This window comes from Neoarius graeffei, chromosome 4 (genome assembly GCF_027579695.1).
Source record: "Neoarius graeffei isolate fNeoGra1 chromosome 4, fNeoGra1.pri, whole genome shotgun sequence".
In the NCBI taxonomy this organism is placed as follows: Eukaryota; Metazoa; Chordata; class Actinopteri; order Siluriformes; family Ariidae; genus Neoarius; species Neoarius graeffei.
Window position 1 is genome coordinate 88,438,254 of NC_083572.1, and position 27,439 is coordinate 88,465,692.

Consider the following 27,439-nt stretch of genomic DNA (forward strand, 5'->3'; position numbering starts at 1 on the left):
GCCCGGCCACCAAGCGCTCGCATACGAGCCCCAACCCCGGGCCTGGCTCCAGGGTGGGGCCCCGGCTGCGTCCTACCGGGCGACGTCACGGTCCTGGATTTTTTCTCCATAGGGTTTTTTTTGGTGAACTGCTCTTGGTCTGGCCTGTCACCTAGGACCTGTCTGCCTTGGGAAACCCTAACAGGGGCATAATGCCCCCGACAACATAGCTCCTAGGATCATTCAAGCACACAAACCCCTCCACCACAATAAGGTGGCAGTTCTAGGAGGGGTCATTTAATGCTATATATTCATTTGGCTTAATCCATGTTTCTGTTAAACACAGTACATTAAACTCCTGATCAGTAATGAGTTCATTAACCATTAGCGCTTTAGATGTAAGAGATCTAATATTTAATAGCCCCACCTTTAGATCAAAGGTGCTGGCAGCAGCTGTACAGTCAGTCTGATCTAATTTTATATTGATTAGGTTACTGGAACAAACTCTCTGAAAATTTCTACCTTTTTGTTGAGCTCGGGGAACAGACACAGTCTCGATGTAGTGGGCCCTGAGTGACGACTCTGTGCAGCTAGCAGACAGTCGGTTTAGCCTGTTCGTCTGCTCCCTGGCCTTGGCTCTGGATTGTCAGAAATTAACTAGGCCTGTTCTGAGACTATGACCTATGCTGCAGGAAATGAGAGCAGCACCTTCCCGAGTGGGATGGATACCGTCCCGCCCTAACAGGCCAGCAGTGCCCTCAAAATTAGCCCAATTATCTATAAAGCCCACACTGTTTTCAGAGCACCACCTGGACAGCCAGCAGTTCAGCGACCATAACCTGCTGTAAGCTACATCGCCACGCCGCATTGGGATGGGGCCAGAGCATACTACAGCATCGGACATCGCCTTCGCTAATTTAAACACCTCTACAAAGTTACTCTTAGTAACCTCAGACTGACGAAGGCGTATATCATTAGCTCCTGCATGGATAACTATCTTTGAGAACCTGTGCTTGCCTAGGACCCTAAGATTACCTGCTATGTCCGGCGCCCTGGCTCCCGGTATACACCTGACTAAAGCTGCTGGTGCCCCTAAAGGCTGAGCTAATTTCACGTGCCGTATGATAGAGTCCCCTATAACCAGAGCTCTTTCAGGTTTCTCAGTGGGTGCATCACTAAGGAGAGCAAACCTGTTCGACACGTGACGCAGAGGAGTGGTGCTCCCGTGGGCGAGCCTCAGCGGTAGCTTTGGCTCTACGCTTATGCCGCCGAGCCGTCACCCATTCGCCCCACTGTAAGGGCTCGAATGCCGGAGTTGGGGGATTGCTAACTCCACCTAGGGCGTCCAGACTTTCCCTAACAGAAACTACACTGTTCTCACGCTCACTAACCTGCTCTAAAGCCTGGACACGCGCTTCTAGCACTGTAATCTTCTCCGTCAGAGAGCTAACTAATCTGCACTTATCACAAGTAAAGCTAATAGAGCTATCGCTAGTGACGGAGGAAGAATGACTAAACATACTGCACTCAGCACACTGAACAGGCTGAAGGTGTGCCATGATGAAAAGATTCACGTACCTTAAATGAAGATCTGTTGATATTAAAGCAGATCAGATGGCCTCCGCTTGTGGACTTTACACAGGAGGAGAGAAAAAGAAAGCTTCCGGTCTCGGCGTTCTTCCGAAAAAAAGAAAGAGAAAAAAACCGGGAAAAAAAAACGGAAAAAGGAAAGCGAAAGTGAAAAGTACAAAAATGAAAGCGACAGTATAATAAAAATGAAGAGGATACTGGAAATTTATTTATAGAAAAAAAGTTAAAAAAGGATTAGTAATTAACGCCGGCACTCGCGGGAAAAAGGACTCGGCGCGAACAACTCAGGAAACAGCTGGATAGTACAGTGGTAATGCTCTGTACCTCTGTAAACTAACTATTTAAGTGTTAACATAATTTTGACTAACCCTGTATTCTGTTGAAGTCTGAACACTCAGCAAACAGGCAAGGAAAACAATTCAACCATACAAATAAGCTGACAAAGTACAACTATCAGTCAAATCAAAGTCCTTCCCACACCATGTGGCACATAGGGCAGTGCTGATCTCCGTTTCCTTAGCCCTCGGCCTCTCACATAGCTAGGGTTACAGTGGGGAGCTAGTCCTCTGGTAACCATGAGAGCTTGACTCCCCACTCGCATCTGTATTGCAGCACGCCTTGCCAGTAGGTACCATTTTTATGATGGTCTTTGGTATGACCCAACCATGAGTAGAACTCACAATCTCCCAATCAAGAGGTGGACACACTAACCACTAGGCCAACTCGTAGTAAAGTACAACTAAATAGAGAAAAATAAAACTCCAACAGCTAACCCCAGGTTATACAATACACAGCCCGGGTTGGCCAAGACGGATACACAGTTACACAGTGGGCAGGGAAGCAGGGGAGAGGTGCAGCCTGAAGAGGTGAGTCTTCAGTCAAATCAAGAAATCCTTTCAGCTCCTTTAGACCTCAGAGCAATTTTTCCAACCTCATACTATGTAAGGATGTTGCTTTATTCATTACTAAACACTTTGAGGCTTGAGGTACAGCTCGATAGTGCTGTTTTGATGTACTGATTCATATATCATCAACTGTAATTTGCAGAAGATGGTAGATCGGCACATTCCGGATCTTTATCATGTAAATGTACATATATTATAGCTAATGTATGAGCATCAGAGTAATTCATACAATGGCAATAAATTACAGTTGAGCTGCAGGATGCTTGGAGAGCCTAATGACAAGGTTCAATAGATGGATGACATGTAGCTACCATAAAAAAATAAAAACCTACAATAAATCTAGAACATGACAACTGGAATCATCTGATTTCTTTTCTGCATATGTTAAATTCTTTTAGGTAGAATGTTCCAACCGTATTACTTTTTGAACAGTGTAATTGGATTTGAAACAATGACACTGGATTTAAAGTGCTGCCTGCAGGATGGTAGTTTGAAATACGCTTTACATCTTTACAAGCACATACACGTGAACACACACACACACACACACACACACACACACACACACACACACACACACATATATATCTCTAATGACTGAAGATGGTCCTGTGGGACTTAAGCTTGGTGCTCAGAGCCATTTCAATTAGCCTAAACCCACTTATACACCAATGCTCAATAGCATACACACATGAAGACCCAGCTTCAGACACACAGTCCCACACCATCAGCCCCAGGGGTAATTATGTTGATAAGCCACTGCAACCTGAGTATGTTACTCAAGCCGCAGCACACAATCCATAAGGGAACTGCTATTATTTTCCTATTGACCATCTTGCCCACAATCCCCAACCTGTCACAACTAAGAATTTAGGCTCTCTGAAATCAGCGGGCTATATATGAACGTGTTTGGATGTAAGTCTGTGTATAATTGAGCTCATTTTTTATTATACCTGAAGCAAAAAGGCACGAGAATGCACTATATAAGCAGCTGCTTGGACATACTTGTCCAGATCAGTAGATTCTTCAGAAAAAAAAAATGATTGCCAGAAATAGATAGTTTTATTTTGATTGCTTGTTAGCATCTTTTCACTTTCCCACAGGGACCACAGAGAAATACACAAAGGAGACTTTGTCTTGGGTATACACCATGATGGAGAAAGGCAGTCAAATTACGAGCCTGCTTTAAAAACAAGACTACTAGTCTTCTACTGCATAAAACTATCTTGTAGTTTGAGTTTAGTCTTGTTTTTCTTCTTCCCATAGCCAGCAAGGGCTGTAAGGGCACCACTGATGATGTAGTAACTCACGGGAGGCTTTTTACTGAACATTAAAACATTTATTTATATTTCTAAGGAACACAGGGTGCCACTTAGTCACCTCATTTTCTAACTGTTTCTTCTTCTACCATCTGTTTAACCCCACCCCGTAACAACTAAAGGTCCTTGCTCTCCTAGTGGACCTGCGAACATTTGGACATGTATACTGTCAAATATCACAGCTACAACAGATGACATTTTAACAGTCCATCATTGGTGTGTCTAAGTCATTTAAACTTGGCAGACCTCATCCCTCTCCAAGCTTGATCAGTGGACAATTTAGAGTAGCCATTTAACCTAACTGCATGTCTTTGGACTTTGGGGGGAAACCGGAGCACCCGGAGGAAACCCACGCAGACACGGGGAGAACATGCAAACTCCATACAGAAAGGCCCCCATCAGCCACTGGGTTCAAACCCAGAATCTTCTTGCTGTGAGGTGCTAGCGCTAACCACTACACCACCATGCCATCCAGTCTTGTTTTTAAATCCCTTTAAAAAAGTTTGCTTGAAATATTTGGAAAATATCCCTAACCTTGATTGTTGCAAATCAACAACTTTGAACCAGTTGTAACCCAGTAGTCTATAGCTTTGCAAGTGCCAGCTTAAACCAGCGAGGCTTTGGCATTAACGTAAGTGTAGATGTGATATTAGACCTTAAAGGAGAACTGAAGGCAAATTTTTTATTATCAAAATTCTATTTATAGACCTGTGACCTGTGTGTATTTAGAGACCTGTGCGAGACATCATAGGACGGAAGTAAAATGTACAGCGGAAATCAAAGTGACCAACATCTGCCAACATTGTCAAAAGACACACCGCGCCCTCTTTCAAATGCTGATGTAACCAAGCCGGAAGTTTTGTTTGTTTTGATAGCAATCAGGAAAGTTTGAAGAAAGCAGGCAGTAATCATCATTTAAACTCATTTTTGTGCAATATTTTGTTTGGAAAACAGTTCATTTGGTGGAATAAATGTGACACAAGATGCAGAAGACACCTGGCTGACACTTCATGTTTTGAAGTCTCGCACAAGTGTCGTGAAGATCGCGTGGATAAGCGACGCCTGCCGTGGACCAAACGAACTAAATTCAACATTGCTAAAAACCGAATACACTACCATTCAAAAGTTTGGGGTCACCCAGACAATTTTGTGTTTTCCATGAAAAGTCACACTTTTATTTACCACCATAAGTTGTAAAATGAATAGAAAATATAGTCAAGACATTTTTCTGGCCATTTTGAGCATTTAATCGACCCCACAAATGTGATGCTCCAGAAACTCAATCTGCTCAAAGGAAGGTCAGTTTTATAGCTTCTCTAAAGAGCTCAACTGTTTTCAGCTGTGCTAACATGATTGTACAAGGGTTTTCTAATCATCCATTAGCCTTCTGAGGCAATGAGCAAACACATTGTACCATTAGAACACTGGAGTGAGAGTTGCTGGAAATGGGCCTCTATACACCTATGTAGATATTGCACCAAAAAGCAGACATTTGCAGCTAGAATAGTCATTTACCACATTAGCAATGTATAGAGTGTATTTCTGATTAAAGTGATCTTCATTGAAAAGAACAGTGCTTTTCTTTCAAAAATAAGGAAATTTCAAAGTGACCCCAAACTTTTGAACGGTAGTGTAGGCTGATAAGTATAATATTTAATTGCAATTAGTTGTCAATACAAGTCATGATATAAGGTTACTAAAACTGAAAACATAATTGAATAACATGTTAATTAAGAAATAAAGCAAGTTTAAAAATGACTTCAGTTCTCCTTTAACGTGCCAAAAGCACTGTCAGAGGAAAATCAGCACCACGGCCAGCAGCCACAACCAAGCAAAAGTACGTCAACCTGAGCCAGAGTCACGTACAATCACCACTGAATTAAGGGTGATAATGAAACACACTACACAACACAGCTCCAGTTGAAAGCTTAATTGGGAATGATCAAAAGTGTAGCATGGATGGGAGGAGGAAACAAAGTACTAACAAGTATCTCTTGCTTAATCCTACAGGTCCCTCCAAGGAAGCTGGTCCTACACCAAGGTCTTGAATCTGACCATGTCTTTTTTTCACCAATCTTTTTTTCTTCTTTCAGATCTGTTCCAAGTGTCTGCTGAAAGCCAGAATTATATGAGAAAAACAAATGGAAAACCACTTCCTCTACAGCTGGACACAAGTAATCATCATTGAGGAGAAACCACACACAGACTGCTGCTGAGCTAGTAGTGCTGCAAAATAGATGCAACAATGCACTTCACATGGGACAAAGACCATGAGAGCCCAGAACCAGACCCTGTTCAATGATCAGGCTTCTCCCATGTTTGATTTAACCCCAAGTTATGCAACATCCAAATCCATTGCAAAAGAACTCTTCCCACTTTTCAGTTGTGTGGGAAATCCCACTAAACACCACCACCATTTTGACATTATAAGAACATTTCAAAATACTTCAGAAGTCCAAAATTGTTAAGAATCCCCTTCTCCTCCCCCCATCAACTAATACGCATTACCTCCATAACAAGCTGTCCGAAGAGTTTCGTGAAAGAAGTCATTCTTGAAAGTATCACAAACATGCAGTCTTTGTCCTTCACCAAGCATCATTGGGATAACAATTTAATTTACGCTTTGTAGTCAGATGAACTTCGGCATGGCACACTAATTAGTGGCATGGAAATTATTTTTTTATGAGGTTTGGTGTTATGTGGTGGTAATTTTTGGTTAATTAAAATTTTTTTTTGGAACAGATCATACACTGTGTGCATAAAACATGATACATTACCATGTACTGTGTATATGAAGTCATGTCTAGAGAGAGAGAGCGAGAATCTACCAGAACTTAAGGACTCTAAAGCAGATGAGAGACTAAATTGAGCACTAAATTGGCTGTAAAAATCTTCTTCACCAATCCTTTGCACTTCTCCCCTCTTCCTCCCTCCCTCCCTCCCTCCCTCAGATCCTTATGAAATGGAATAATCTTCTTCCTCACTCTCTCACTAGCTCACTCTGGATCTGTCTCAGAAAAGCCCTTATCATGTCTCATGCACGAAGTCAGAGAGTGGAGGCGATCAAGTGTGTATTGCTTTTAATAAAGATTGCAACCACACATTGTAAACGTAATCCAGAAGTTGCGATTTGTTGTGAACATTTTAATGTAGTAAAAATATGAAGCTTTGGAGAAGGAGAACACACTAATCCAGAGGAAACACAACAGAGAAGTAGAAACGAAAGGAAAAGAGGAACAAGACTGGTGAGTTGTGAGAAATATTGAAGATAGAGAAAGAAAAAAGGAGAATTAAGGAGAACAGAAGGGTGAGAGTTAAAGTTTGTGGTCAGCAGCACCACGGGCGTCATAAATCAGATTTCCCACAATCCCTGTGGAGGAGCCCTGCGCTCGGCCTGCCGTGGACACGCTCAGTGGGGCGCAGCACATCGATTGGCGTCACTGCAGCAATGATGAGTGCTGTGGGGTCCAGGGACGCATGTGTGTGTATTCGTCTGTGTGTGTGAGTGTTTGGGGGGGGGGGGGGGGTGTTCTCTTATGAAGAAGTCTACCTCAGCACCTGCCCCAAAAAAACATTGAGTCGGACCTGAGCGAATGTGCAGACTCTGGGCCTATTTCCCCCCACATCAGCATTCACTCACACACACACACACACACACACACACACACACACACACACACACTTAGGAAAAACAAACAATAGAGTACTCTGTCTCGCTCATCTTTCTCATGCCCACACTTTTTTTTATGAACATATTCATCAAAAACCCAGCTGGTGTTTCATACACTGGAAAAATCACACATATTATCATTATGAACAGTCTCAGTTTTAGACTAAATGCATTATTGTTACTCATCTTTACAGACATGTCATCAAACGGAGGTTATTTAAAAAAAAACATTTATAGCATACAATGCAGTAAATCTGCATCCTTTTAATGTTAGCATCCATGCTGTGGTTACATGACCAGAGTAAATAATGAAAGAATTATTTAATTATAATTATTTAATTATATACCACTAGTGGATGTAGTGTCAGTACCAATTATTGTTGTTTGTTGCTGTCTTTTGTGAGCAATTGTCCTTATTTAGTTTTGTCCTTATTCTATTCTATTTTATTATTTTCTATATGATATTTAAATAGGGCGGCACGGTGGTATAGTGGTTAGCGCTACCGTCTCACAGCAAGAAGGTCCGGGTTCGAGCCCCGTGGCCGACGAGGGCCTTTCTGTGTGGAGTTTGCATGTTCTCCCCGTGTCCGTGTGGGTTTCCTCCGGGTGCTCCGGTTTCTCCCACAGTCCAAAGACATGCAGGTTAGGTTAACTGGTGACTCTAAATTGACTGTAAGTGTGAATGTGAGTGTGAATGGTTGTCTGTGTCTATGTGTCAGCCCTGTGATGACCTGGCGACTTGTCCAGGGTGTACCCCGCCTTTCGCCTATAGTCAGCTGGGATAGGCTCCAGCTTGCCTTTGACCCTGTAGAACAGGATAAAGCGGCTAGAGATAATGAGATGAGATGAGATATTTAAATAACATTGGCTGGCGTTGAGTGGTATATCAGATACATTCCATTCAGCTAGCATGATATTGAACGAGTCAAAGACAAGTAGCTGAATGGAATATATCTGACATACAATGAAAAAAGCCAGCCAATATTATTATTATTATACACACACATTCAATGGAGCAATTATAGATTTTATAAAAAGTTAAGAACAGGGGGGCAACTTACCAATATTGAATGCTGATTCTGATAGAATGTAATTCAATGTTCTATCAATCCAATATACAGTACAAAGTCAAACTTCTAACACTAAAATGGTACAAGTCCAAAAAGCCTGAACAACAACCCAACTTATATCATATCCAGGTTGACACTTCAAGTTCACAGTTACTTTTACTCATAGTTCATTGTTCCATTGCAGTTGTTCAAAACAAAAGGGCTTCGCTGAGTGAAGTCCACGAGTGAAGTCCTCTTGTAAAAGTCTCTGTCACTTTTCCTCACCTCCAAGTAGAACTTTGACAATATTTCCACTATTGCTCTTGTTTCCATTTTTTTATGTCCATTGGTATGTTTTTCTCTTGTAAATATGTGTGAAGAATATCCAGTAAAGTTGCTAGCCTTTTGGGTGTTCAGCACGTCTTTAGTTTCAGTTTATTTATTTAGTGCTTAAGCCGAGCACTGAATTAACCCCGTCTTCTCTCTCTCCCGACCAACAAAGAAATGATTGTGCATATGCGCAACAGAAAAGTTTTGTCATTGGATCTTTGTGTTTGTACAACACACAATATTGTAACAATATTGCATGCTCATTCTCCATTGGGGAGAGTGGCGTAATACATGGAGGATAAGTGATATGATAACAATATTGCATGGCATCAATAAACCCACTAGAAGGGAATAGAATACATGTTTTTATTCCATGGAAAAAGTGGCCCGTATGTATCATAATATAATAATATTGGCTGGTGTTGAGTGGTATATCAGATATATTCCATTCAGCTAGCATAATACTGAATGAGTCAAAGACAAGTAGCTGAATGAAATATATCTGATATACCATGAAAAAAAGACATTATTATTATTATTATTATTATTATTATTATTATTATTATTATTATTTATTATTATGAGCCCTGTGATGACCTGGCAACTTGTCCAGGGTGTACCCCGCCTTTTGCCCGTAGTCAGCTGGGATAGGCTCCAGCTTGCCTGTGACCCTGTAGAACAAGATAAAGCAGCTAGAGATAATGAGATGAGATGAGATAATGAGATGAGATGAGATTATTATTATTATGCATGCACGTTCCTTTCAGGTGTTCAAAGTATCTTTCTCTTTCAAAATTCTCTCAAAATCTTCCATTATTTAATGAAGCAAACCTGGTGTCCATGTTTGTTTACAAATTGTCACAGTTGCTCACGAGCATGGAAGTTTTATATTGCCGACATGTGATGTCATGTTGTCTTCACAACCATGCAATATCATAAACCATACTCAACGCTCATTCTCCATTGGGTAGAGTGATGTAATACATGTAGGATAAGCAATATGCTAACAATATTGCATGCTAGCAAACCAAATGAATGAAACCCACTAGAAGAGAATAGAACATATGTTTTTATTCCATCAAAAAAGTGTCCTGCATGTCTAATAATTTATTATATTCTATATTCCATTCTATAGAATATAATAAATTATTAGACATACCCATATGACATACGTCGCCCACGGTGAGCGGCAGTGGGCTGGTGTGGGCTTGCTTATAGCTCCCCAGCTCAGCTGCCATGTGTTGGAGTTTACCCCAGTGAACGAGAGGGTCGCCTCTCTGCGCCTTCGGGTCGGGGAGAGGGCTCTTGCTGTTGTTTGTGCCTACGGGCCAAATAGCAGTATAGAGTATCCAGCCTTCTTGGAGTCCCTGGGAGAGATACTGAGAGGTGCTCAGACTGGGGACTCCATTGTTCTACTGGGGAACTTTAACGCTCACGTGGGTGAGGACAGTGATACCTGGAGGGGTGTGATTGGGAGGAACGGACTCCCCGATCTGAACCTGAGTGGTGCTTTGTTATTGGACTTCTGTGCTAGTCATGGTTTGTCCATAACAAACACCATGTTTGAGCATAGGGGTGTCCATAAGTGCATGTGGCACCAGGACACCTTAGGTCGGAGGTCGATGATCGACTTTGTTGTCGTTTCATCTGATATCTGGCCCTATGTCTTAGGCACTCGGGTGAAGAGAGGGGCTGAGCTGTCAACTGATCACCACCTGGTGGTGTGTTGGATCCACTGGCGGAGGAGGAAGCCGGACAGACCTGGCAAGCCCAAATGTATGGTGAGGGTCTGCTGGGAACGTCTGACCAAGCACTCTGTCGGGGAGGTCTTTAACTCCCACCTCCAGGAGAGCTTCTCCCATCTTCCAAGGAAAGCAGGGGACATTGAGTCTGAGTGGACCATGTTCTCTACCTCCATTGTCGACACGGCTGTTCGGAGCTGTGGCCGCAAGGTCTCCGGTCCCTGTCGTGGCGGCAATCCCTGAACCCGGTGGTGGACACCGGAAGTAAGGGATGCCATCAAGCTGAAAAGGAGTCCTATCAGGCCAAGTTGGCCTCCGGGACTCCTGAGGCAGCTGACGGATATCGGCAGGCCAGGCGTGCCGCAGCTCGGGCAGTTGTGGAGGCAAAAACTCGGAACTGGGAGGAGTTCGGTGAGGCCATGGAGGAGGACTATTGGTCGGCCTCGAGGAAATTCTGGCAAACCGTCCGGTGCCTCAGGAGGGGGAAGCAGTACTCTGCCAACACTGTTTACAGGGCGGGTGGGGAGCTGTTGACATCGACTGGGGATATGGTCAGGCGGTGGAAGGAATACTTTGAGGATCTCCTCAATCCCACCGTCATGTCTTCCATTGAGGAAGCGGAGGCTGATGACTCAGAGGTGGACTCATCCATTACACAAGCCAAAGTCACTGAGGTGGTTTGCAAGCTCCTCAGTGGCAAGGCACCAGGGGTGGATGAAATCTGCCCTGAATATCTCAAGTCTCTGGATGTTGTGGGGCTGTCTTGGCTGACACACCTCTGCAACATCACATGGTGGTTGGGGACAGTGCCTCTGGAGTGGCAGACTGGGGTGGTGGTCCCTCTTTTTAAGAAAGGGGACTGGAGAGTGTGCTCCAATTATAGGGGAATCACACTTCTCAGCCTCCCCAGGAAGGTTTACTCCAGGGTACTGGAGAGGAGAATTCGGCCAATAGTCGAACCTCGGATCCAGGCGGAACAATGTGGTTTTCGTCCTGGTCGTGGAACACTGGACCAGCTCTATACCCTTCATAGGCTGCTTGAGGGTTCATGGGAGTTCGCCCAACCAGTCCACATGTTCTTTGTGGATTTGGAGAAGGCATTCCACCGTGTCCCTCATGGTATCCTGTGGGGGGTGCTTCGGGAGTATGGGGTTCGGGGCTCTTTGCTAAGGGCTGTCCGGTCCCTGTATGAATGGCGCAGGAGTCTGGTTTGCATTGCCAGCAGTAAGTCAGACCTGTTCCCAGTGCATGTTGGACTCCAGCAGGGCTGCCCTTTGTCACTGGTTCTGTTCATAATTTTTATGGACAGAATTTCGAGGTGCAGCCAGGGGCCAGAGGGAATCCTGTTTGGGAACCACAGGATTTCATCTCTGCTTTTTGTGGATGATGATGTCCTGTTGGCTTCTTCAAACCAGGACCTTCAGCATGCACTAGGGCGGTTTGCAGTCGAGTGTAAAATGGCTGGGATGAGAATCAGCACCTCCAAGTCCGAGGCCATGGTTCTCAACCAGAAAAGGGTGGCTTGCCCTCTTCAGGTTGGTGGAGAAGTCCTGCCTCAAATGGAGGAGTTTAAGTATCTTGGGATCTTGTTCACGAGTGAGGGAAGGATGGAGCATGAGATTGACAGGCGGATCGGTGCAGCCTCCACAGTGATGCGGTTGCTTTACTGGTCTGTTGTGGTGAAGAAGGAGCTGAACCAAAAGGCTAACCTCTTGATTTACCGGTCAATCTACGTTCCGACTCTCACATATGGTCATGAGCTTTGGGTAATGACCGAAAGAACAAGATTGCGGATACAAGTGGCCGAAATGAGTTTCCTTCGCAGGGTGGCTGGGTGCTCCCTTAGAGATAGGGTGAGAAGCACAGTCACTCGGGAGGAGCTCGGAGTAGAGCTGCTGCTCCTCCACATCGAGAGGAATCAGCTGAGGTGGCTCGGGCATCTCTTTCAGATGCCTCCTGGATGCCTCCCTGGGGAGGTGTTCCAGGCATGTCCCCCCAGGAGGAGGCCCCAGGGAAGACCCAGGACATGCTGGAGGGACTATGTCTCTCGGCTGGCCTGGGAACGCCTCGGTGTTCTTCCTGAGGAGCTGGCCAAGGTGTCTGGGGAGAGGGAAGTTTGGGCTTCCATGCTCAGACTACTGCCTCTGCGACCCGGCCCCGGATTAGTGGAAGAAAATGAGATGAGATGAGATGAGATGAGATGAGATGAGATGAGATGAGATGAGATATTCTATTCTATTTATTATATTATATCTGCATTTATTCTATTATATTTTATACCTTTTTTAACTTAACTTACATTTATCCATATTTAATCTGTACTTGAGCTGCTGCAACACCTGAATTTCCCCTCACGGGGATCGATAAAGGAATATCCTGTATCTTAATTGTTTGCATGATTCTATAATTGATTGCATAACTGCAGTGTTAGTGAACCCTGTTACCTGGTGCATCATTTGAATTTTGTGAGATCATGGTAAGAAGAAAATAAAACTCTCTCATTCTTAATTTTCTTTGTTTTTAATGCTGCTGTAATATTCACCAACAAGATTATTTTAAATGGACACTGAATTTACTTTGAAGGTAGATTTGTAACCCAAATTATCAATTGAAAGTACGTTAGTAATAAAAAAAAATAATTTTTAAGTAAATGATAAAAAATGTCAAGACTGTTTTCATGTTTGCTGTTAGCTAATTTGTCCAATTTGTAAACATTGCCTATGATCATTATAGCTTTATCTAATCAACTATCTTTACACATTCATGAATGGGGAAAAAAACCCAGTGACCCCAGTGACTTTGACCATGGCATAGCTGTTAGTGCCAGATAGGCATGTTTGAGTGTTTCAAACCTACTGATCTCCTGGGTGTTTTCCACACAACAGTCTCTGAAGAGTGGTCATTCTGACAGGAAGGGCATGGGAACTCAAACAAACAAACAAACAAACAAACAAACAAACAAACAAACACTCTTTACAATTGTGGTGAGCAGAAAAGCATCTCAGAATGCATGACACATTAAACCCTGAGAGAGCAGGGTGCTCATTTCTGTTAGCCAAGAACATGGATTCTGACATGACCTTGGGCATAGGCTTACCGAAACTCTGAAGTTTTTCCAATCTTGTCCAAGCTGTCCAGTTTTGGTAAAAGTCATAAGTTTCATAATAACTTGAAGAACCAACTACGAGAACTTTTAAATACTGTACCATCAGTACCATGTACGTAAATCTACAGCAGCTGCATCCTTATCAAAAAGAAGCATACTTCAAGTTAATTTTATTAAGTATACTTAAGTCAAAGTATATTTCCTTAAGTAATCTTTTGTGTACCAAGTATACTGATATCAATGTATTTACAGTATACTTGTAAGTAAACTAATCTAATACTTCTTGGGACTAAATTGACCTACTTTTAGTTTATAAAAAGTATACTTTAAGTCTAAGAGAAGTAAACTTTGAGTATACAACTAGTATTTTTTATTTTGTACTGCAAGTATACCACAAATAAACTTATATACTAATATTTTACTAGTTCTACACTTGTAATCCACTCTTTAGTTTACAAAAAGCATACTTCATAGTATACTGGAAATATACTATGAGTTTACTTGTTTTATCCTTCTAGTCCACTTTTTAGTTTACTAAAATATACTTTGTAGTATACTGGAAATATACTATTGATTTACTCGTTACACGCTTCTAGTCCACTTTTTAGTTTATAAAAGTATACTTTATAGCATATTGGAAATATACTATTAGTTACTGGTTATATACATCTAGTCCACTTTTTAGTTTTGAAATATACCGCAATTACCCTGCTAGGTATTCTATTATGCCACTTTTCCACTACCAACGCGGCTGAGTTGGGCTGAGCCGTGCGATGCTGAGTTGGGCTGAGTCGAGCTGAGTGGGGCTGTTGGGGTTGCATTTCGACTACAACCGTGCTGAACCGTGCTGGCTGGAAGTGGATGGACACATTGGGTGGAGTTAGCGAAAGTGGGTGGACGTCACGTGATGTCGTTAGGCCGCGCAAACAGTGACATCAGTGACCTTTTAAGCGGTAGTCTCACGACCTGGATAGTAAACAATAAACATGGAGGACATGGAGTCGTTAGTGTTGCTGGTCTTGGTGCTGTGGCTTGTTGTCACCGACAACGCAAACAGATACTGGCAAGAGCGTATAGATGAGGCGAGGCACATAAGGCTTCAGAAATTCTCGTAATTCGTAATTCTCCTTCTTCCGGGTTTACGGTGTTTACAGATCCCAGCGTGCTCACCACGGGCGATTGCTCTAAGACAACGAGGGAGGCTCAGCCTCCTCTAAAAATGACGAACATCGTGTAGGATGAATTGCACTAGGCTTATGTTATAGCCGACCTTATAACATTGCTATTTCAGATCCAGAATCATAGAAATATATGTGCTCAACCCACTACAGTGAGAAATCATTCTGTTATAACTTTAATGTGTGCGTGAGTTTTTCCCCCTCATGACAGCGCGATGCAGCGCAGCCTCAGTGGACTTCAATGGCATTTGGGAGCTATGCGCTTTCAATCTCAAAATGCAAGACGATTATTGGACAGATACTGTGAAAACGCCTGCCCACGGAGTCTCACGGACTCCCAGCCTCAGTGGACTTCAATGGCATTTGGGAGCTCTGCGCGTTTCAATATCAAAATGCAAGACGGTTATTGGACAAATACTGCGAAAATGCCCGCCTACGGACTCCCAGCCTCACATGGGAGGGACATGGCAGTTTCCGCGAGGAGACTGGTGATTGGTGAAAGCGGCCGGATATTTTCTTTGATTGACAGCTCGTTTCACCTATAGACAGGCAGCGGTGAATCTCAGTTCAGTCCCATGCGGATTTGCAAGTGCTGTGGTGTATTGTAAGAGATCAGCTTACATTTCGATTTCATTCATTACATACGGTTTCTACCAGCTTTTTTAGTTTGTAGATATTTTCATTGTAAATAAAGTGTAAATATAGTGTTGTCAAGTTTGCTATCTTTGTTCCAGAAATTTCGTTTATTTGAGTGACTGAACTTGAGGGGGCTAGTCAGCTAGCAAGAAAGCTGCACACGGATGCCAAGCATTGCTGATTTAATTTTGGTGAAGCCATTTGCCAGTCTTCCTTTCGAGGAAAAAATTAAAATTAAAGAGCAGGGTAGACCAACGCCTCAAATTGACTTGGTGAAAAAGGTAGGGAATAATACTCGTTCCTTTCAGCTCTCCTGGTACGAGAAAGTGAATTGGCTAACAGCAAGTGACCCACATCAACAACAGTAAATAGGCTACTTTAGTAATATGTCATGGATGGACCAAAAATATAGAATCTGTTTAAAATGTTTATGCTGAGTATATTATATTGGAATATATATTTTTCTGGATATGAATTAAACACAGCTACAATTTGGAAAACATAAACAAAAACACAGCCGAGAACATTTCACACTACAGACCTGGATTAAAAGTGAAGGGTTATCAAAATTGTCAATAAAACATTTCTCAGTCAAAATAAGTAAAATATAGGGAAAGTGTCATTGAATGAAATGTGTGGCACCCAGCTCTACTGCTGAGGTTCCTGACAAAGAGCTGCTTTCAATAATGATCAATTTTTAAACAACATGCCACAATTTTAAAATATAAAATGTTAAAATATACCCCCCCAACACCACCATCATGTATATTGGACAGTAGGCTAATGTGCCAAAAGAACCTGTTATTTCACAGTTTGTGACGCTGCCAACAATCAGCCAGATCAGAGGCAAGAGTATGGGCAAAATTGATGTTTTTTCTTTTAAAATCTGGAAATATCGTAACCGACCAGCCTCCCCTGTTTGAAAGACTACCAGCCGCCAGTGGTGCTCACGGGGCGTGTGTGGGCATGTGAGGACACTCCTCCTCACCAATCAGTGCACAGGGGAGTGTCTCCTCATGCCCCTAGCCCCACTCGGCTCGGTTTGGCTCGCTTCAGCCCTACTCCAAAACCGTGCGAGTTTTGGGTGCTGAGTAAGGCTGAAGCGAGCTGAGTCGTGCTGCTCTGAGGTAGTCGAAACGCGAGGCATGTTGGGCTGAAGTGAGCTGAAAAAGGGTAGTGGAAAAGGGCCATTAGTTTTCTAGCCCTAACCCTTACCTCATGCACACTACCAGTAGACAACTTAAGTGTCTTGTACCTTAAGTTACAATGAAGTCATAAAGGTAAGAATTCACAAAATAACAACAGATACTCCGGATTAAGAACATATTCATTTTCTTTAAAAATCAAATTTTAAAGCAACATTGCATTAAATGCCAAAGATGGGATTTAATACATGCTGCCGTATATCACAAAGAAGCCAATATGTGTGAAAAAGAAATATTTTATAGGCTACTATCAAAAGGATAAGCACAACTACAGGGCAAGTACACTTAAACATAAGGCACAAATACAATATTTTAATCCTTTATTACACTTTTGTTAAGTATATCTTGATCAAAAGTTTAAGTATAAGCTTAATATACTTAGATTTTTCTATATACTTTTCAATATAAGCTAAGTATACTTATGTATAACTTTATTAATTATATCTCTGAATAAAAAGTAAACTGAAAGTGTACTCTCTTATTTTTAGTTTAAAAGAAGTATACTAGAAGCACACTTGAATAAACTTCTTTTTTGTAAGGGCAGCTTCTTAAAGCATAAGTTTCACACAATGCACAAGTTTCACAACAATTTAGAGAACCATAGGAACTGCTTCACATGCTTGTGTCAACATGTTTTCAGTACAAATGACCAATTGCACTCTTCTATCGAGGAATAAATGGACAAATATTTCACTTTCTGGACATGCTGAAAGGTGTATCATTGACTAAGCTCGTACTGCTTCTGTGTTGCTTTGCATGATGGAGAGTTTTGGGTATCTCCCGCAGGCTGCAAAGTGAAATGCCCCCCTCTTTCTCTCTTTTCAGAAATTTCATTAAGAGAGAAATCACATTAGGCTATTTCTCTGGCCTTACTTCCAGGGGTTAACCACTTTGCTTAGCCATGTAAATTCTCAGCTTAGTCAGGCCCATTCTCCACAGCCTGCCTGCATTGATGCAGAGTGCTATCTATGTAAATGTGTGCTTGTGTGTGTGTGTGTGTGTGTGTGTGTGTGTGTGTGTGTGTGTGTGTGTGTGTGTGTGTGTGTGTGTGTGTGGGATGGACACAGTGAGGCTGCAAGAAATACGTAAACCCATTTGACTGGATTATTAGGATGGTATGTGTGTGTGAGAAATAGAGAGATACTCTCCAGTCTTCTTATTCACACAAGATGAGCAGGTTATGTTAACCCTATCGGTTGGATTATCCGGGTGGGGTGTGTGTATGCTGTGGGGATGCTTGAGGATGGCCTGGGAAAGCTAGAGTGTCACTTATCATCTTTGTGCAGAAGATGGACTTCATCTGGCTGAAGTGTCTCCTGGCATCTTTTCTAGAAGCAGCTTTGCATTAGTCAATTAAAGGGTTAAATATGCACACATAGTCAATATAGAGTCATACAAACATGCTGGTAATGGCAATTTAGATGGAGTTTGGGTCTGTCGGTGTTTATAACAATGCCATTTAATGTCATTCTTTTTTAGTTTGAATTGCTTGGCTTAAAATAAAAAAAAAATAGACAGTCTACAAACAGTCAGGAAAGCAGGTGACTTATCAGCGAGCCTATCAATTATATTATTCTATACAATATATCAACAGTTTATAATTGTTGATGTTTAGTAGATAATCTATACAAGCTCTACAGACAATCAGCTTCTTTCTTTCTCTTTTTACTTTCACTGAAATTACGTGGTTCAGTTTATAACTGAATAACATTGATATGCCCTCAATTCATTCATCTCTATAGTCGCAATTCATTCCTACTATTATAAAAATTCCACCATGTTGGCTGTCTGTAAATACGAAAATCCTCCACAAAATAACAAACTACAAGATTTATCACCTGATCTGTCACATGACCTGATACTTTGAAGAAGAAGCCTTTATTTGTCACATGCACACTGAAGCACAGTGAGAAGTCATCCTCTGCATTTAACCCATCTGAAGCAGTGAACACACACACACACACACACACACACACACACACACACATATCCAGAGCAGTGGACAGCCATACTATAGCGCCAGGGGAGCAGTTAGGGGTTCAGCCCAAGGCCGCCCTTGCATGTCTTTGGACTGTGGGGGAAACTCACGCAGACACGGGGAGAACATGCAAACTCCACACAGAAAGGCCCTCACCAGCCACTGGACTCAAACCCAGAACCTTCTTGCTGTGAGGCGACAGTGCTAACCACTACACCACCATGCTGCCCATGCTCTCACTCCTTTAGGTTTAATCACACACTCTTGCTCCCAATCACTAGTTTACTACAAATACACACCACAAACCGCAGTTAAAGGGCAGCATGTGAGGCACAAGGTAACATGGCTGTCTCACAGCTTTAGGATACCTGGTTTGATCCAGAGCTTGGGATACTGTTTGTGTGTCCACATGAGTTTCCTCCCATCTCCCAAATTTGACTCTGCAAAATTGCTTTCACTCCCCTCTGTGTGAATGAGTGATAAAATCCCTTCATACACACTCAGTCAAGGGTTTTTTAGTGGTCCATTCCATCCATTATCCGTAACCACTTATCCTGTACAGGGTCATGGGCAAGCTGGAGCCTATCCCAGGTGACCATGGGCGAGAGGTGGGGTACACCCTGGACAAGTTGCCAATTCATTGCAGGGCTGATACACAGAGACACACAACCATTCACACTCACGATCAATTTAGAGCCACCAATTAGCCTAACCTGCATGTCTTTGGACGAAACCCATGCAGACACGGGGAGAACATGCAAATTCCACACAGAAAGGCCCCCATCGACCACTGAGCTCGAATCCAGAACCTTCCTGCTGTGAGGCGACAGTGCTAACCACTACACCACCGTGCTGCACAGTTTCTTAGTAGTTCTTTGGATAATTAAGATTTTTTTTTAATTATTGTAAAGGGATTCTATTTGAAACCCACTTGGAAAGAGAAATCCCATATTATTTGGCTCTACATAGAACATTGAACTGTTTTCCATGAGGGATAAACTAAGAAACCTTTAAAAGTTCTCGAGTTAACCTATGGTTAGACTGTCTGGCTCTATAAGTGTCCCTGCAATTAAAATTTCTTTTAGATCTTTTTCTACTTTTTGACACTTATGTTATCAGCACTAATATGATAGTATATCTCGAAGAAGTACAAAATATATACAGTATATAGATATTTGCAAATATTCTTGTTTTAATTTTCTTCCAGCTTTTGCTAAACTTTTCGCAATTCTCCTTTAGCTAGCTTGCTAACCTACTGGCAAGTTTCTTTAGATTCGGCAGGCGTGTGGCATATCGTAAATGCTATAAGCTGATAACACACCATCACTCTGCCTTCCTGTATCAAAAGGAAATAGATCAATCTACAGAATTAAATCATGGCTTCCTGGTAGCAGGTGCATGTGTATAAATGCAGTAGAGATAAAGTAAATGTGACCGAAAAAAATAAAAAATATGTGTATTTACGAAGGCCAGTTATTTTAACAATCCTATTCCACATTGTTAACTTTCAGGTCAAAATGACTTGGTCTGAGATTCTCAAAAGCAACAGAACAAAAAAATTGTCATTAAATGGTAGCGCGAGCATCACACTGAACACTTTATTTTGTGTTTGAAAAATATGGGCTATAAACATAATCTTGAGAAAAGAAATTGCCTTGTTCCTTATTTCTAAGAGAAAGTTCGGTTTATATTGAGAAGTCTGTACCTGACTGAATGTCTCTAACCTGGAAAATCTCTGAGAGAACAGTGTGGTTAAAGCAAATAACCTTCTTTTTAAATAAATTTAAATTTTAGTTGCTCATCAAGGACTACACCCAAGTATTTGATGCATTTAGAATGAAACACTAATGCTTGGTTTATTCGTATGCTCTCCAAACTGCACTTTTGCAATTGGGCGAAGCTGCCGAAGTAGATGAATTCAGTTTTGACATCATTCATCTTAAGCTTGTTATGGTTCATCCATTCCTTTATGTCCGCAAGGATGAGTTGTGTTTTTTGTGAATTTTCTGTTTCCTTATCAGATGTTGGCGAAAAGGAAGTATATATGCAGTGATCATCAGCATAGCCCATGATTTGGGTATTTCTAGGAATGACAGACGCTAATGTGCTTGCATAGGCTGTGTACAGAACTGGTCCCGCAACACTACCCTGAGGGACAGAGCACGAAAGATCTCGAGGGTTGGAGTAGGTGTTGTTAATTTTCACCCTCATTTGGCGCCCATTAAGATATGACCCGAACCATTTAAGTGCTTGACCCGAGACACCAAAATTTGTTTGAAGGACATCCAATAGGATATCATGATCCACAGTGTCAAATGCTGCGGACAGGTCAAGACTGATAAGTGTCGTGACCTGCTGCTGTTCCATAGCCCACAGAAAGTCATTGGTAACAACTAAAATTTAAAGAACTAGTCCTAGCCAAATGTAAAATAGCATCTCTCAATCTCCATAGGTTATCTTCAATAAGGCAGTATCTGTCTTTGGAAAATGCTAAACAACTTGCTACTACTTTAGTTCTCCAATACTTAGACTACTGTAACTCCCTGCTGTCTGGAATTTCAACTGGTCTTTTACGAAAACTTCAGCTTATCCGGAACCGTGCTGCCAAACTTGTCCTCAGAAGGAAACGGTCTGACAGTGCCACTCGTGCACTATATGACCTACACTGGTTGCCAATTGCCTTCAGGATTGAGTTCAAGATCACTCTCTTAGTTTTCAAGTGCCTCCATAACCTCGCCCCGAAGTACCTTAGTGACTTACTTAGTGTCAGGGAATTTACGAGATCAACTCGAGTATCAGGTCAAGGTCTTCTTCTTACCATTCCTAAAACTACACGAAAGACCTTTGCTGACAGGTCCTTTAGTGTTTGTGGTCCTAGACTATGGAATAACCTCCCAGTATCCTTAAAATCAATTGACTCTTGTGAGGAGTTTCGCAGCAAATTGAAAACTCATCTTTTCTCCAGGGCTTTCCATAATATGTTGAGTTAAAATTCAAATCATAAACAGTCCCGGTCATGTTCATACAAATGTGGCCAGTGGATTTTTTAAGATCTTAAGTTGTTAAATTACCCCTTAATTTCTATTTATTTTTATTTATTTTCATTTTATTATTCTTAATTTGTTAAATTTATTTCTAGTCTACATTTTAATTTTACTTTTACTTTAAATTTTATATTTATCATTATTTTATTATTTAAAATGATATCTAGTTTTATTCTATGTTACTTTTTACATTTTGTTAAGTGCCATAGTGTGTATATATATTGTACAATTATGTGCGCTATATAAATGCTAATAAACTTAAACTTAAACCTTCTGCAGAACAGAACACTGGACTAATGTGTCAAAGGTTAATACAGAAATCAGGCCATGCTATTGGATAAGCATTTAGCCTGATAATGTTGATTTAGGCTTTTAATGACGCAAGAACTCCTGAGGCCTCCTTTCCCACCACCCACCATCCATCTGTCTCTCCAGCCATCCGTTTATTCACTTGCTTCAGGATATTCTGTAGCGTATCATTTAAAGCGTGTGAACGATATATCACTAGATTTGTCAATGGCACATTTTGGTGTAACACTATAATTGGCTTCAAAGGTCAACAAAGGGTCAGGAGATCCTAAGTCAAGTCAAACTTATTTATATAGCACTTTTAACAACAGACATTGTCGCAAAGCAGCTTTCTAGAAAATTAAACTTTAAACATGAGCAAATGTTATCCATAATTTATCCCTGATAAGCAAGCCTGTGGCGACAGTGGCAAAGAAAAACTCCCTCAGATGACACAAGGAAGAAACCTCGAGAGGAACCAAACTCAAAAGGGAACCCATCCTCATCTGGGTGATAACAGACAACGTGATTATAAATAACTCGCTTCTATAACTGTGCCCTCTATAGTCACAAAGTATAACTGTGCAACCAGGAAATTCATTATAGTTTTAGCATGAAGTCTGTTTTGTCGAAGTTATAAACTGTTCATTGATGGAGATTTTTGAGTGCAAAACTGTTCATGACAACGACAATCCTAAAGTTATCATGTCAGTTGTAGTCCTCAGCCATAGATGCATTACTGTCAGTCTCCAGAGCCATCTTCCAAGTGCAACTTTCAATTGTCCATATGGGGCCGTCCTCTATAGTAGCGATGTGATGAGACTCCAGCCAAATGTAGGGCATCAGGATGGATCAGGCAGGTCCAAGAAACAGAAAAGTTCAGCACCACTGGTGTTTCAGGATCGACATGTAACTCAACAGAGAGAAACAGACAGAGGTAAGAGACGGGGGGGACGATGACACAGGTTGTTAGGTTTGCCCAATGTCACTTAAAGGTGAACTGAAGGCAAATTTTTTATTATCAAAATTCTATTTATCTCATTTTATTAAATATAGGAATGCATTATTGATAGCTATTTTGTCACTGCTATAGCAAGTTATGAGTGTTTGAAATATGCTATTGTAAACGTTCCCTGCGTGTGGGTGGAGCACAGAGGACGGCAGGACAGAGATCAGGGTGAATAGGAGGCTTTATTGCCACACTTTTCAGTCTGACAATTAAATAAGTACTCAGAGAGACAGAGACACACACACACACTGTAGTCTCCTCTGGGGGAAGCTCTCCTCCGCTCTCACTCTCCCTCCTTAAATAGGGTGCGGTCACTGGGAAGACACACACAAACACAGGTTAATTGCCGTCAGGTGTAGTGATTCTGCCACTTACCTTCCCTGACTCCGCCCTCCTGTCACAGACCGGTGCTTGACCACGCCCCCGCTGCCACATACTCCCACCGCCCGACTCAGGCCGGGCGGCCGTCCGGCCTGCAGCCAACTCCCCCCCCCGACACGAGAGGAAGTCCGCCACGACCATCTGCGCCCCCGGCCTGTGGACCACCTTGAAATTGAAGGGTTGGTGTGCCAGATACCAACGGGTGATCCACGCATTGGCATCCTTCATGCGGTGGAGCCACTGGAGGGGCGCGTGGTCTGACCAGAGGGTGAAAGGGCGCCCCAGCAGGTAGTAACGGAGGGCGAGGACCGCCCACTTGATTGCTAGACACTCTTTTTCAATTGTGCTGTAGCGCCCCTCACGCACTGACAGCTTCCTGCTAATGTACAGGATGGGGCGGTCCTCTCCCTCCACCTCCTGGGACAAAACCGCCCCCAGCCCTCTGTCCGACGCATCGGTCTGCAACACAAAAGGGAGAGAAAAGTCAGGGGAGTGTAATAGTGGCCCCACACACAGTGCAGCCTTTACCTCAGCGAAAGCCCGCTGGCATTGCTCCGTCCACTGGACCGGATCTGGTGCCCCCTTTTTAGTGAGATCAGTCAGCGGGCTGGTGACGTCCGAATAATTAGGTATAAGCCTACGATAGTAGCCAGCCAGCCCCAGGAACTGTCTCACCCCCTTTTTGGTCTTGGGGCTCGGGCAGGCCGCAATTGCTGCTGTCTTGTTAATTTGGGGACGCACCTGCCCGTTGCCCAAGTGGAAGCCCAGATACCGTACTTCCACCCGCCCAATCGCACACTTCTTCGGGTTGGCTGTGAGACCCGCTCGCCTCAGTGACTTAAGGACGGCCCTCAGGTGTTGTAAGTGCTGCTGCCAGTCATTACTACAAATGATGATATCATCGAGGTATGCGGCCGCATAGGTGGCGTGGGGGCGGAGGACCCTGTCCATCAGCCGCTGAAATGTAGCGGGCGCCCCAAACAGCCCAAAAGGAAGTGTGACGAATTGGTGCAAGCCGAACGGTGTGGAAAAGGCCGTTTTTTCCCAGGATAATGGAGTCAAGGGGATCTGCCAATATCCCTTCGTCAAATCGAGTGTCGAATAAAAGCGAGCCGTGCCTAGTCGATCGAGCAACTCATCAACCCGAGGCATTGGGTATGCGTCGAATTTAGACACCACGTTGACTTTTCTATAGTCCACACAGAACCGGACCGACCCGTCGGCCTTGGGGACCAAGACCACCGGGCTGCTCCAGTCACTGTGGGACTCCTCGACGATGCCCATTTCGAGCATGGTCTGAAGTTCTTCCCGAACCACCTTTTTTTTTGTGTTGGGGTAGCCTGTAAGGGCGGCTACGCACTGCCACCCCTGGGGGCGTCTCTATGTGGTGCTCTATGAGGTTAGTGCGGCCGGGCAGGGGCGAGAACACATCCGAAAACTCGGCCTGCAACTGGGCGACCTCCGTGAGTTGGGTCGGGGAGAGGTGGTCTCCACAGGGGACCGGAGAGGTACGTGATGCCAATGTCCCTTTTTGAACCTCCGGCCCCAGCTCCGCCTTCTCCAGAACCACCGACACCAACGCCACGGGGACCTCCTCGTTCCAGAGTTTAAGCAGATTGAGGTGGTAAATCTGTAGTGCCTCACCCCTGTCCATTTGCCTCACCTCATAGTCGACGTCCCCGACTCGCCGTGTGACCTCAAAGGGTCCTTGCCACTTGGCGATCAATTTGGAGCTCGACGTGGGCAACAGTATGAGTACCTTATCTCCCGGTGTGAACTCTCTAAGGCGCGTACCCTTGTTGTACAGGCGGGCTTGCCGTTCCTGGGCCTGCCGCAAATTCTCCTGAGTTAGGTGGGTGAGCGTGTGGAGTTTTGCGCGCAGGTCCATAACGTACTGAATTTCGTTCTTGCTTTGTGAAGGTCCCTCCTCCCAATTTTCCCACAGCACGTCCAGGATGCCGCGCGGCTTACGCCCATATAATAATTCGAACAGGGAGAACCCCGTGGAGGCTTGGGGGACCTCTCGCACTGAGAACAACAAGGGTTTGAGCCACTTATCCCAATTACGTGCATCCTCACTTACGAATTTTTTAATAATATTTTTGAGGGTGCGGTTGAACCGTTCCACTAAACCGTCCGTTTGTGGGTGATACACGCTGGTGCGGATCGGCTTAATCCCCAATAACCCATACAGTTCGCGCAGTGTTCGTGACATAAACGTAGTGCCTTGATCAGTCAGAATCTCTTTCGGGATTCCAACTCGGGAGATGATGCGGAAGAGCGCCCCTGCAATACTGCGTGCTGAGATATTGCGCAGAGGCACTGCTTCTGGGTATCGCGTTGCATAGTCCACCAGAACTAATATAAAGCGGTACCCTCATGCTGACCGATCTAATGGCCCGACGAGATCCATCCCAATTCTCTCAAATGGGGTCTCGATTAATGGAAGAGGGCGCAAAGGCGCTTTTGGAATGGCCGCTGGATTTACTAACTGGCATTCGCAGCATGCCGTACACCACCTACGGACATCGCCGCGAATCCCCGGCCAATAGAATCGGGCCATTATTCGGGCTCGTGTTTTATCCTGCCCCAAGTGTCCAGCCATGGGATTAAAGTGAGCCGCCTGGAATACCAATTCCCGGCGGCTCTTCGGAATTAAAAGCTGCGTGACTTGCTCTTTAGTTTGAGTGTCCTGCGTCACTCGGTATAATCTATCCTTCATAATTGCGAAGTAGGGGAAGGACGGGGTGGCGTTCGGCTGGAGCGTTTGACCATCGATTACTCTCACTTGGTCAAACGCATGCCGCAGAGTCTCGTCTCGCGGCTGCTGTAATGGGAAATCCGCGAGGGATTCCCCAAGAGAGAGAGGAGGAGCCGGCGGCTCCTCACTCTGACGTGGAGATGACGTAGATGGCTCTGTGACAGCTGCTCCTGCCAAAGTGACACCGGGACCTCCCCCTGTCAAATGGCAGGACCCACTCTTTACTAGGCGTGTCATTAAACCCCGAAATCCCAGCCAATCAGTCCCCAAAATTAAAGAGTGGGTAAGGCGAGGATTAACCGCCGCCTTCACTATAAATTTTTCCCCTCTGAAAATAATGTGGACCGACACCAAAGGGTAGCGGTGAACATCCCCGTGCACACACAACACCTTCACCCCTTGTGCTCCCCCCAATGCCTCGTTTTGAACCAGGCTTTGGCGAATTGAGGTCTGATTACAACCAGAATCCATCAACGCCTGATATGTAGCCCCTTGGATACTCACCGGTATGCGATACGCTCCGGCCCGATCGAGGGCGGCCTCTGGCGTGTCGGGGATCCGAACCACCGCGCCCACTTCCATTGCCGTGCACTGCTGTTGAAGGTGGCCCGGCTCCCCGCAGCGCCAGCAAACCGGCCCGGGCTTTCCCTCTGCACCGGTGATCTGGGGCTCACTCACCTGAGGTGGGGGAGAGACAGACACAGAAGGTAGAAACGGGAGGGCACCGCGGGTGCGGCGGGCCGGCTGGGGTGGTGCCGGCCCCCGCCTCCGCGGTGGGGGAATGGGGCGAGGATGGGACACAGGAGGAGGGGGAGAGAGAGAGAGAAGAGGAGAGAAGAGGAGAGAAGGGTCGACGTCATCTGCTGTCCTGCCGCCGGAACAGCCGCCAAATGATCCTCCGCCAGCTCGACTGCCTGATCCAGCGACGCTGGGCAGTGGCACTGGACCCACTCTGTGGTTCCTGCTGGTAAACAGGCGATGAACTGTTCCAGCACCACCTGGTCGATGATCCCCTCGGCGTCACGATCGTTGGCCCTCAACCACCGCCAGCAGGCGTCCCAGAGCTGCTGGCCGAATGCGAACGGCCGGCCGACTTCCTCCAATCGCAGAGCGCGGAAGCGCTCGCGCTGTTGCTCAGGTGTGCGCCCCACGCGCTGGAGGACGGCCCGGCGAAGGTCTGCATAGGCCAGCCGGCGGTCGGCGGGGAGCTGTAGCGCGGCCAGCTGTGCCTCTCCCGTTAGGAGGGGGAGAAGGCGCGCCGCACGCTGC